The sequence below is a fragment of the Nicotiana tabacum genome, chromosome 4 (assembly GCF_000715075.1).
Source record: "Nicotiana tabacum cultivar K326 chromosome 4, ASM71507v2, whole genome shotgun sequence".
NCBI lineage: Eukaryota > Viridiplantae > Streptophyta > Magnoliopsida > Solanales > Solanaceae > Nicotiana > Nicotiana tabacum.
The window spans coordinates 45,787,656-45,801,215 of record NC_134083.1 but is presented as its reverse complement, the minus strand read 5'-3'; the positions used below and the strand labels follow the sequence as shown (position 1 = coordinate 45,801,215).

Genomic DNA, 13,560 nt, shown 5'->3' with positions numbered 1-13,560 from the left:
CGACCCATACATGAGCACCTTACCATTACACCAACACTGTGTGAGTGTAACACATGAATCATCATAACAATCAGTGCCCCACCTCTAAACCATAAGCAATACCGATTACTGAACTGAAACGATAGAACATCCTTCCGCAAGGCGACGATAATAGCCCATTCAAATAGCAGGGAGAAACATCCTGTACCATATTCGCAATACCATTATAATTCCTCGATTCCCAATCGATAACAAGCGCTTCACGTTGCATAAGATTGAGTGGGAAGAAAATAAAGGCATAAGCCTCAAAGGAAACAAATCGCACGATGAGGAATCAAGAAGGGAAGTACTCCTAACGGCCCTGTAGCCTCTTGAAGATAAGTACAAACGTCTCTGTAACGATCCGCAAGACTCTACTAGACTTGCTCATGACTCGTGAGACCCAAATGAACCTAAGTCTTTGATACCAAGCTGTCACGACCCAAAATCCATAAAGGTTGTGATGGCGCCGGACACCGCTGTCAGGCAAGCCAACAATAATTACTTAATTGGGTTCTCATTTTATTATTTTTGAAATAATATTTTTTTCCTTCAATTTAAATAGTAAAGAATGGGGATTTACAGAGTAAATAATAATACTTTTAACAAATTCAATAAAGAACAACCCATAATCATCCCAAAACTCGGTGTCACAAGTGCATGAGCATTAACGAGGAATATAAAATAAAATACAGCAACTGTCCGTAATACAATTTGGACAGAAAAAATATAAATACTCTGAAGGAGACTCTGCTGGCTGCGAGTCGACAAATGGAATACAACTCACCTAGCTCCCTGCATGTATACACGCCTCTGCTCTCACTTGGCCTCTAGACATATATGTACCTACACAAAAATGCGCAGCAAGTGTAGTATGAGTACGTAAGCAACGTGTACCTAGTAAGTATCTAGCCTAACCCCAGAGAAGTAGTGATAAGGGGTCGACATCGACGCTTACTAGTGGTCCAATAAGGCAAATACAGTAAAAAGTAAAACAGATATGGGGCAGAATAAAAATGCGAATTAAACAAATATAAATATGTGGTACAATCTTCCTCTCAACAATAAACTCAACTCTCAATTAACAGTCTCCTCCTCCCCCGGAGTACATATATACATATATATAATGGACCTCACCAGATGTGTCGCCATAATTCAAATCAGGAAAACTCCCAGATACACTGGCCCTTTGTACAATTAATATGCACGATTCCCTAAAAGGATTTTTACAAAAATGCCGAGGCGTACGGCCCGATCCCATCATAATTTGTGCACTGACCATATATATATATATATATATATATATATATATATATATATATATATATATATATATATATATATATATATATATATATATATATATATATATATATATATATATATATATATATATATATATATATATATATATTACATAATCCTGCCGAGGCGAACGACCCGATCCCATAAAGTGTGCGCACTGCCGAGGGTCGAACGACACGAACCATAGATGTATCTATCCTGCCGAGGCGAACGGCCCATTCCCATTAGAATAAGAAAGCTTTGACGGGTCCTTGACCCCACTCACCAAAGGATAAGTTAGTTTTAGGAAAGCTTTGGGGAAAGCCCTTCGACGAGAACGCGTAACGCGGGGGAAATTTGTAAGGGGAGTACAATTATTCCGTGGCAAGTCATAAAGTTCATCCGATCTCAACGAGTCTACCGCTCTACACAAGTCTAGTCTCAAATTTTAACATGTAATAAGGAACCTAATAGGCAAGAGACAACTCAAATAGTACAGTCATAGCATGGCATGAACCTGAGTCTACCCGGACAATAACATGAATATAGCTACGTACGGACTCTCATCACCTCGTGCGTACGTAGCCCCCGCAACAAGTAGCAAATATCAATTACAACACCTAGGGGGTCGTTTTACCCTCACAGAGTTAGACAAGAGACTTACCTCGCTCCGAAATTTCATAACTGGCTCCAAAGCCTCTCTAAAACCTCAAACTGGTGCCCGTCGCTCCAAACTAGTCAATTAAGATGCAACCCAATCAAAATATACTCTAATACTCATAATTAATCAATTTATAACAATTTTCAACTCCGCTCGAAAAATCAATAAAGCAACCTTTGGGCCCACGTGCCCGGATTCTGAAAATTTTCGAAGATAACTATTACCCATAACCTCACGAACTCAACTATTTAATTTATTTTCAATTCCATGTCCAAATTCGTGGTCAAAATCCAAAAAATATCAATTTCTAGGTTTTCTATCTAAATCCTATAATTTCTACCAATTTTCATATTATAATCTACCCATAGTCTATGTATTAAACTCATATTAAGTAGAAATTACTTATCGCACAAAGCTAGGTCGAAATCCTCTCCTTGAAAGCTCTCAAATCGCCCAAGAGTGAATGAAAATGTGATAAAAATGGCCTAAGTTTCGTATTACATGAACCCTGACTGCCCATCGACTTTCGCACCCACAGTACTTTGGGTCGCATCTGTGGTCCCGCACTTGCGGCAAATGCCTCGCTGGTACGCCTTTCCCTCACCTGGCCGGGCTCCGCATCTGCAGACAAAGAGGGCCGCTTCTGCGAGCCCAGCCGCACCTACGACCATGTCTCTCGCACCTGCGCTCACGCAGGCGCACCCAATCTTCCGCATCTGCGGATTCTGGATTGCCCTCCATTTCTCGCTTCTACGGCTCATGGCTCGCACCTGCGAGCCCTCACCTGCGGCTGGCCAAGCGCAGGTGCGATTATGACAGATCTGGGAGCTTCAACTGTTACTCCAAGCTTCCGACTTGGTCCGAACCTCGTCTGATTGATACTCCCCCCCCCGGGGGGCCCCACCCACACATACCAACAAGTTTCGAATCATATAGCGGACTCGCTCGAACTCTCGGAATGCCCGAAACAATATTAAAACTAAGAATCGCAGCCCAAAACCAATTGAATCTAACTTATGAATTTCAAGTTCTTCTATTCACTCAAAATGCGCCGAAACGTACTTAGACTACTCGGATTGACACCAAATTTTTGCGCATAAGTGATAATTGACATTACGGACCTACTCCAACTTCCATAATCAGAATCCGACCCCGATATCAAAAAGTTCACTTCCAGTCAAACTTCTCAAAAAAACCTTCAAAGTTCGAACTTTCGTCAAATGACTCCGAAATGACCTACGGACCTCCAAATCCACATACGGACGCGCTTCCAATACTATAATCACCATACGGAGCTATTCCCAGACTCAGAAATCCCAACGGACATCGATAGCATTGAAATGCACTCCAACCAAAATTTATGAAATCCTTCCAAAATGCCAACTTCCACAATAGGCGCCGAAACGTTCCCGGGTCATCCAAAATCCGATCCGGACATACGTCCAAGTCCAAAATTATCATACGAACTTGTTGGTACCTTCAAATCCCGATTCCGAGGTCGTTTACTCAAAAATCACCCTATAGTCAATTCCTCCAACTTAAAGCTTCCGAAATTAGAATTTAATTTTCTTTCCAAATCAACTCCGAACTTCCCGAAATTAAATTCCGACCACGCGTACAAGTCATAATACCTGAAGTGAAACTGCTCATGGTCTCAAACCGCTGAATGACGCACTAGAGCTCAAAACGACCGGTCGGGTCGTTACTGATCTATATTATGACCATCTTTCATGTTTTCATAATTCATCATCATTTAAAACAGTAAAAATGTCTAGAGGGTTTTGTTAAGTTCTATAAAAGTATGTATGTTATTACATTCTACTTTTACTAATGAATTTTGCATGACATTTAAAAAAATATCCAAAATTAACTGAACCTTACCGATACCGAAGGGAAACCGATATGATTGGGATGGTTTCAAAAAAATTAATTTTGGTTATACATAATAGAATAACCAAAAAATTGGTATGGTACAAATTTTATAAAATAACCGGCCGAACCGACCATTGACACCCCTAGCATATACCATTGAACCTTTCTTAAGACTTATAGTATACTGAATTATACAACTAATTGTTCTGTATATTTAGTGAAGAAATAATAAAAAGCTACTGAGAAATATATATATATATATATATATATATATATATATATATATATATATATTATATAAAGATAATATTATATAAGTGTTTAAGTAATATTTTATATAGTTCGGACATTATATACCATATATTAAATATATTATACAACCTATTATTATATATTTTAATTATATAAAATATACAATTTTGTATAAGAAAATATATATAATATACAACATATTATAGAATATATATATATCGATACTAAATATATAATAATTAATGTACCATAGATTAATAAGATATTAACATACTGCTATAATATTTGTGTATTAGAGTATATTAATATATTATATTTATTAGATATTAACATACTGCTACAGCATACTGGTATAATAGATTAATAAGATATTAACATATTGCTATAATATTTGAGTATATTAATATATTATATGTCACGACCCAAAACCTACTCGTCGTGATGGCGCCTATCGTGGTACTAGGCAAGCCGACCTTTCCAAAACACTTTCAAATTTTTTTTAACAGAAATAAATTAAAATATTAAAATAACCGGAATTTTTCATAAAACGGGGGTAAAACCCAATTAAAATATAAGTGTGAAAAAATAAATAGCCCGATATCGGGGTGTCACTGAGTCACGAGCATCTAACAACCAATCTAGAAAATAGAGTCTACTACATTCTGTGCCAAATGCCAATACAAGAGAGAAAAAATAATAAGAAAGGAGAAACAAGGACTGCGGACGCCAGCAGCTACCTCGTAAGTCTCTGATAGTCAGCTCGCGCACGAACTTAGTGACGCCAGAACCGTACACACCTGGATCTGCACATGAAGTGCAGGGTATAGCATGAGTACAACCAACTCAGCAAGTAACAGAATTAAATAAGGGACTGAGAAATAGTGACGAGCTATAAAAATACAGTTCATTTCAAAAGTTTTCAGTAAAGAGTGAACATGCTTTCAAATCCGGTGGTGTAAGTCAAATCAGTTCGAGCTCAAGTAAAACAGATATGAATCTTCCAGAAATTTCACCACAATAACAGATAACAACTAAGTGCAACAATAAATAAAAGAAAGTATACCCTCTCAAGGCAGCAGTCACTCAACTCATCTCAACAGCTCATACCCTCGGCTCTCATCCCTCAATACACACTCTCGATAGGTACTTGCGCTCAGTGGGGGTGTACAGACTCCGGAGGGGCTCCTTTCAGCCCAAGCGCTATATCGCTGCGGCATGCAGCCCGACCCAATCATATAAGTAGTCATAAGGCTCGTTGCGGCGTGCAACCCGATCCACAGTCCATAAATAGCCATAAGGCTCGTTGCGGCGTGCAACCCGATCCACAGTCCATAAATAGCCATAAGGCTTGTTGTGGCATGCAACCTGATCCATATAACCTCACATAGCTCACAGCTCGGCACTAAGGCCCTATCTCAGTCACTAACCTCTCCAGCCCCTCGGGCTCAAAGAATACCATAATAATCAGCCCAAACAGAGAATACAATAAATATCAACAAGAACTGAGAAGAAACAGAGATATAACACACAAGTAAGATTGTGACTAAGTACGAGACAATAATTAGCAGTCAATTTCACAAGTATATGACTGTTGCAGGTCCCAACAGTGATATCATATGGCCTAAGCATGGTTTCTAACATGAAATGCAGTCAATTGCTCAAAGACGAGGAAAAATAAGTAATAACAATGGCTATTCGACTTTACAGTCTCACGGGACGGACCAAGTCACAATCCCTCGCGGTGCACGCTCACACGCCCGTCACCTAACATGTGCGTCACCTCCAAATACTCACATCATACCAATTCTCGGGGTTTCATACCCTCAAAATCAGGTTTAGGACTGTTACTTACCTCGAACCGAGCAAATCTCTACTCCGAAATGCCTTTGCCTCTCAAATCGGTCTCCAAACGTCCCGACTCTAGCTACAAGTAGAACAATACAATCAATATAGTCTAAAGGGATCAATTCCACAAGAAAAGTACTAAATTATAGCAAAAAATCCGAAATTGGCCCGAACCCGGCTCCCGGGCTCACGTCTCGAAATCCGACAAAAGTCATAAAATCCGAAAGCACATTCACTCACGAGTCTAACCATACCAAATTTACTCAAACCCGATAATAAAATTCCATTCAAAATCTCAAAATCCCAACTCAAGAGTTCTTCCTCTTTTTCCCCAATTTCTCACCCCAAATTACAAATTAGATGATAAAAACCTACGCGATCGCATCCTGTTTTCACACGATCGCGTAGAGCATTGGCCATACCTCCCCTCCTGCTCAAATCCTTCTACGCAAACACGACCTTAGCCATGCGTTCGCAAAGCACAACTTCGCACACATACACGATCACGTTCCTAACTCTGTGATCGCGTAGAACAAACTCACCTCTGCCCCGAATAAGCTTACGCGATCGCGAATGAATCCCTGCGATCGTGTACAAGGAAACCAGAACCTGCTGCAACAAGACTTCAACTATCAAGCCAAGTCCAAAAAATGATGCGTTAACCACCCGAAACTCACCCGAGGCCCCCGAGACATCAACCAAACATACAAACACATCCCAAAACATCGTACGAACTTAGTCAAGCCTTCGAATCACTCAAAACAACATCAAAATACCAATTACACTCGAATTCAAGCCTAAAAAATTCTAAACTTTCAAATTCTACAAATGATGCCGAAACCTACCAAACCACGTTCGATTGACCTCAAATTTTGCACACAAGTCATATTCAATATTACAGACCTATTTCAACTTTCGGAATCGGAATCCAACCCCGATATCAAAAAGTTAACCCCCGGTCAAACTTTCCAAAGTTTGACTTTCGCCATTTCAAGCCTAAATTAGCTACATACCTCAAATTCACAGTCTGGACACGTTCCTATGTCCAAAATTATCCAACGGAGCTAACGAAATCGACAGAACTCCATTTCGGAGTCGTCTTCACACACTTCCGACTACGGTCAAAATCCTGAGATTTAAGCTTCCGTTTTAGGGACTAAGTGTCCCAAAATACTCTAAAACCAAAAACAAGACCTCCCGGCAAGTCACATAAGCAGAAACAGATACGGAAAAAATAGTAAATAGGGAATCGGGGCTAATACACTCAAAAGGACTGGCCGGGTCGTTACATTATATTTATTCGAAATATATGCAATATAGTTCTTTACATATAGTAATGGTATATCAAATATACTATAATCATATACACAACTAGAGGAGAGAGAAAAGGAATTTTTTTGAAAAATAAAAAGGAGCATACGTTTTTGTAAGGATAATTAAGGATAATTAATTGGGTGAGAGAATCTCAAGAGAGATATAATGAAAGTGAGAGAATCTCAAGAGATATATATTAAGGAATATGAAAAGTTGTATGTTTTAAATTAAGTTGTATAATATGTAATTTTTTAAAATCAATTGTAACTTATTTAAATAGGTTTTAAATAAGTTGTATTATGTGTAAATTTCTCATAATTAAATGGTTTTTGGGTGAATTCAGGTATCGATTTGGCTACTGACTTGTGCAAAATGAAATGTGTAAAATTCACATAGAGCCATTTTTTAACCTTTAATTGAAAAAAAGTCACCATTTCATAAGTAATTAAAATTCAGCTACTTCGAAATTAATTAGATTATGAATTGAAATAGAATAATAGTTGCGCTCCCGCCCAATTCTCCAAAGTCTTGTTCTTGAATTCAGTTCTTAATCAAGTTGTTCTTGAATTCAATTCTTAACTCAAGTCCGTCTCATTCTTCTTGAATACAGTCTCAATCCAAGTCCTTCTCCTTGTTCTTGAATTCAGTTCTTGTTAAATCTTTCTCAAAGCAATTATGTTCTTAAAAACGAATGCAAATCTTTCCACCGCCCCCCACACCACTGCTCAAGATTCTGGAGTTTAGGATGGAGAAGTTTTATCACGATAGAGGGGCGGCTAAAGGGGAGTAAAGCCTTTGTTTTAGGCCCCTAAATTTTGGGGCAAAAATCTTTTTAGTTGTGGATTTACTATTTTATTTTCGCTTAGACAATATTGAAGTTTATAGAAAAAAGAAAGAAAAAGTACAAAATTCTTATAAAAATAGAAAGAAAGACTATCTATTTTTTAATAATAGAAATATTTTAGAACTTTGAATTAAGCTACTCAAATATTCATATTGGTAAATAACGTTTTTACAATAAGATCCAACGTAATGAATTGTAAATACGTGGCTAATATCTTATTAACTTGTATTTTCTTACCAATGTAAATATTAATATTATATTTTATAAGATAACTACACTACAAACAAAAAGAAAGAAAAATAATAATGTAATATTAATACTATATTTTGCAAGATAACTAAACTAAAAAAATGCCCCTTATTAAAATTTGGTTTTAAGCCACTAGTTTTATTGAGACGTTGTTGTCACGATATTCTTAGACAGACAATGGACTCTTTACTCTTGCTTCATGATTTTATTTCGAGTATCTCCGCAACAATTATATCTTCTGAAAAAAGGATTGGAACTCCAATCTATCTTCGCAGGCCTGAAGTTTCACCAGATGAAACTTTTGTTGTTGCGACATTACGAGTATCTGTCTCCAGTTTCCTTAATCAGACTTACTCCTATTCGGATCATTTCCTGCATATTATAGTTAGCTTTATTGACTTATCTAATGCACTTGATGCTTTACGTGATAAAGATTCAATTTCGGTGAGTGCGTCTCATCGGAAGTCGAAGAGAATGAGGAAGTCTACTTTGTAATAAAATCTGACAATGGTATTGACGAGGAAAATGTGGCTACTGCGATTTAATATAATAAAGAATTCTATGCTAATATATCGGGATTTGAGAACGGCGGTGTGGTTGGCATACCTCCGACAAATTATCGCATTTCATTTTGCTTCATAACATCCCAGTTAGCAAAGATAACTCCTAGTTCAAATCTTAGTGGTTTAGGATTAAAAAGATAGTGATGTTATGTTTTTTTGCACAACTTTATTATGAATATAACAAATGTTTTTTTGAGGATCAATATGTTTTGTAGTTTATTATATTTTTATTTTGTTTTATGTCAAATTCCTAGGAGATCTTTATAAAATTATACCAAAGAGATCAAAAAGTAAAAAACAATATATTGTTGTTGTGGTCAATTTTTTTCTATTCAAATTGTTGAGTATTATGTTGAACCATTTACTTTTGTTTTTTCGAAGACGTTCTTCACATTTCAATCACAAACGCTCTCGTCAGAATTACAACATCTGATGAAGAAATAGTACTGGCCAAAGAAGTAATAAATATGTGTATTACTATAAGTAAGGTGATACTGAAAGTGTGTTGTTGGCGGCACATTTGATGATGGATTTGAACTAATAGTACTTTGGACCTTGTGAAGGACAGATTGGAAGGCTTGCTTGGCACAAAATGCTTTTTGCTGTTCACGTCAATACAAAATGATACATCCCTCATTATATTCCCATATTTTCCTCTGGGTAACCTCTCATATTTCTTTGATCACAGACTGCTCTTCTATTTCTTTCCCTCATGTCCTTTCTAATTTCATTTAGTTACACGGCTCTGTGCTCTCAGCTGCTTCTCTCCCTCATGCATGGGGTCCCCAATTGTTATCTTTTTTATTTATATTTTTGCCATATATCTACGAAAGAAAATTCCTTCTTCAAAACCTAATTCCTCGAGAGATATATAGTGCAAAATAAACTTGTTAATTTGCTTATTTTGTTTTCGTCTCTCCAGAATAGAAAATCCTTGTGCTTGAAATTTCATCCCCAATGACAATTAATGGCAACTCTTGCTACTTCTTTCCTAGCAGATCTTGACGGATTATCCAATAATGAAAAGAATATGCTGGGTGCGGCGCTTAATTATGATTATCCAGATAATTTTTTCAAGCTGCAAAAATCACGTCGCTATATTAAGATGATGTAGAAAGTTGAAGGTGCCCTAACTGAGTCTGATCATAAACCTAAATTAGCTGGTGTTGATGGTCCAGAATGTGATCAACAGTTGATAATAGGCTATAATGCGTTATCCATTGACATTGAGAATGAAATTGTTTTAATCCACAACTTCATACGCGACAAGTATCAATTGAAAGTTCCTGAGTTATAGTCACATGTTCATCACCCAATTGATTATGCTCGGGTTATTTAAAAAATTGGCCATGAGAGGGATCTGACTACTCTTGTTAGCGACTTGGAAGGACTGCTACCCTCAGCTATCATCACGGTTTTTTCTTGCAGGCGACTTGGAAAGACAATAGAAGCATGGGATAGAGCCATTGCTCTTGATTCAGTAAAGGAAAAGATTGTGTATTTTGTCGAGAGTCGAATGTGATATATTGCTCCCAATCTCTCTACTGTTGTTGGGAATGCAGTTGTTGAGGTTTTATTTTAAGATATAATATTCTTAAAATGAGGGTGAATGGAAAATGGAGGGAAAATGAAATTTTGAGTAAAATTTTAAGTTTCCCCCTCTTAACAATGAGACATTGTCCCATATTGGAAGTGGAAGACATTTTTGGTGGTTATATATATAATTGCTCTTCTTGTAGCTCTTAAAGAGTTAAGAAGAAAGCAAGCCTCGCGCCGTCGTCGTCGTCACTCGCTCGGCTCGGCTTCGGCTACGGCTTCGGCTTTATTTGTTAATAGTAAATATTAACGTAAGATTATCCGTATTGCTCCACAAATATGTAATGCTTGATCCACCATGAAGGGTGGACGTTTGGTCTTGCACTCCTTCTTCGCTGCTATATATATATGAGCAGCAAATGTTGAAGAAAGATACTCAACTCAATATACAATTCGCTCAACAAATTGGCTATACATTGCACTCCTTCCTCTCAGAACTTCCATACGTTTTTCTGAGTATATACTCCTTCGTTCTGCATTGTTTTTTAACTTCAAACAAAGCAACTGTAAGTGTGATTTGCTACCGAACTTTATGTTCGCCGAAACACTGGGGTTTGAAGTACCGCTACACCAGTGTGTTATTCGTTCTATCCTGGGAGGAAATAATCCATTACCTTGGGTACTAGGAGGGGATTAAATTCCTTAAGGAAACACTGTGAATTCAGTGGGCTCGAATTTATTATTATTGTTTCATTACGTTAACTTATATTTTGCAGAATTAATATTTACAAATACAGCAATATTGACCGGGAATAACAATCTTAAGAAATTTAATATTTATTTCTGTACTTGTGTTATTCTTATTATTCTGCAAACTAAAACCTTTGTGGTTTGTGTACTCCCGTTTTGGAGAGTTAAGCCTTCGTGGCGTTTTGTTGGATATTAAAATCTACGTGATTTTTACTCCAGTTTGAAAACGTGTATTAAACGTTTGTTTGTGTCATTCTTTTCTGAAAAAGATGATGACTGAAAACGAAAACCAAGCTGTTCCGATGGCGACTGCCAACGCAACGACAAGCCGAACACCGGCGTTGGCACCGGCAGAAAAACCCGGAAAATTTTCCGGGATTGATTTCAAACGCTGGCAGCAGAAGATGTTCTTCTACTTAACTACGTTATGTCTACAGAAGTTCATCAAGGAAGATGTTCCTGATCTGCCGGATAAAACTCCAGATAATGAACGCTTTCTCGTGATTGAAGCGTGGAAGCATTCTGATTTTTTATGCAAGAATTATATTCTTAGCGGATTGGATGATAATCTGTATAATGTATACAGTAGCATGGAGACATCCAAAGAATTGTGGAATGCGCTTGAAAAGAAATATAAGACTGAAGATGCCGGGATGAAGAAATTCGTTGTCGCAAAATTTCTGGACTACAAAATGATAGATAGCAAGTCTGTTATTACTCAAGTCCAGGAATTGCAAGTGATTATTCATGATCTACTTGTTGAAGGTCTTGTAATCAACGAAGCATTCCAAGTAGCAGCAATGATTGAGAAGTTGCCTCCGTTGTGGAAGGACTTCAAAAATTATTTGAAACACAAACGAAAGGAAATGTCCCTTGAAGATCTCATTGTTCGGTTGAGAATCGAAGAGGACAATAAAGCTGCTGAAAGGAGAGGCCGTGGAAATTCAACAATAATGGGAGCAAATATTGTTGAAGCTAACAAAAAGAGGAAGAAGGCTTCTGGTCCGAAATACAACCCAAGCAAGAAGCGGTTCAGTGGAAACTGCTACAACTGTGGGAAAACCGAACACAAATCTACGGAGTGTCGTGCTCCGAAGAAAGACAAGAAAAGGGGTCAAGCAAACATGGTAGTAAACCATGATGATGTTGATAACTTGTGTGCCATGCTCTCTGAATGTAACTTGGTGGGAAATCCTAAACTGTGGTGGTTTGATTCAGGAGCCACTCGCCATGTTTGTGCAGTTAGAGAGGCTTTTGCTACCTATGCTCTTGCTGAACCCGGAGAGACAGTTTATATGGGAAATGCTTCAACAGCAAAAGTTGAAGGATATGGGAAGGTATTTCTAAAAATGACTTCTGGCAAGGTCATGACTTTGAACAATGTCCTTCATGTTTCCGAAATGAGAAAGAATTTAGTCTCTACTGGACTTCTTGTTAAGCACGATTTTAAGTGCGTTTTTGTATCCAACAAGGTTATAATTAGTAAGAATGGAATATTTGTGGGAAAAGGTTACCTCACCGAGGGCCTTTTCAACCTAAATGTAATGGTTGTTGAAAATAATAATAATATTTCAGCTTCTTCTTACTTACTTGAGTCAAATGATTTATGGCATGTACGTTTGGGTCATGTCAATTATAAAACCTTGCGGAAAATGATTAACTTGGAAGTACTGCCCAAGTTTGAATGCGAAAAATCAAAATGTCAAACATGTGTGGAATCTAAGTATGTTAAACATCCTTATAAGTCAGTTGAAAGGAATTCAAATCCTTTAGACTTAATTCACACAGATATTTGTGACATGAAGTCAATACCATCTCGCGGTGGAAAGAAGTATTTCATAACTTTTATTGACGATGGTACTCGATATTGCTATGTTTACTTACTGAATAGTAAAGATGAAGCAATAGACGCATTCAGGCAATACAAAAATGAAGTTGAAACGCAACTTAACAAGAAAGTAAAAATGATAAGAAGTGATAGGGGTGGTGAATATGAATCTCCTTTTGAAGAAATATGTTTAGAATATGGAATTATTCATCAAACAACAACCCCTTACACGCCCCAATCTAATGGGATTGCGGAAAGAAAGAATCGCACATTAAAGGAGATGATGAATGCGTTGTTGATAAGTTCTGGTTTGCCACAGAACTTGTGGGGGAAGCCATTCTTACGGCTAATCGAATATTAAATCGAGTGCCCCATAGCAAAACACAATCCATTCCATATGAACAATGGAAAGGAAGGAAGCCCAACTTGAATTATTTTAAAGTGTGGGGGTGTTTGGCAAAAGTGCAAGTTCCTAAACCCAAAAGGGTAAAGATAGGACCGAAAACCGTTGATTGTGTTTTCATAGGATATGCGACAAATAGTA

At 37.4% G+C, this 13,560-nt stretch overlaps 1 pseudogene; it reads left to right on the top strand.

The window, feature by feature from the left end:
* The first annotated feature begins 9,869 nt into the window (after positions 1 to 9,869).
* Positions 9,870 to 10,484, top strand: LOC142179894 (U4/U6 small nuclear ribonucleoprotein Prp31 homolog; annotated as a pseudogene).
* The last annotated feature ends 3,076 nt before the right edge of the window (positions 10,485 to 13,560 follow it).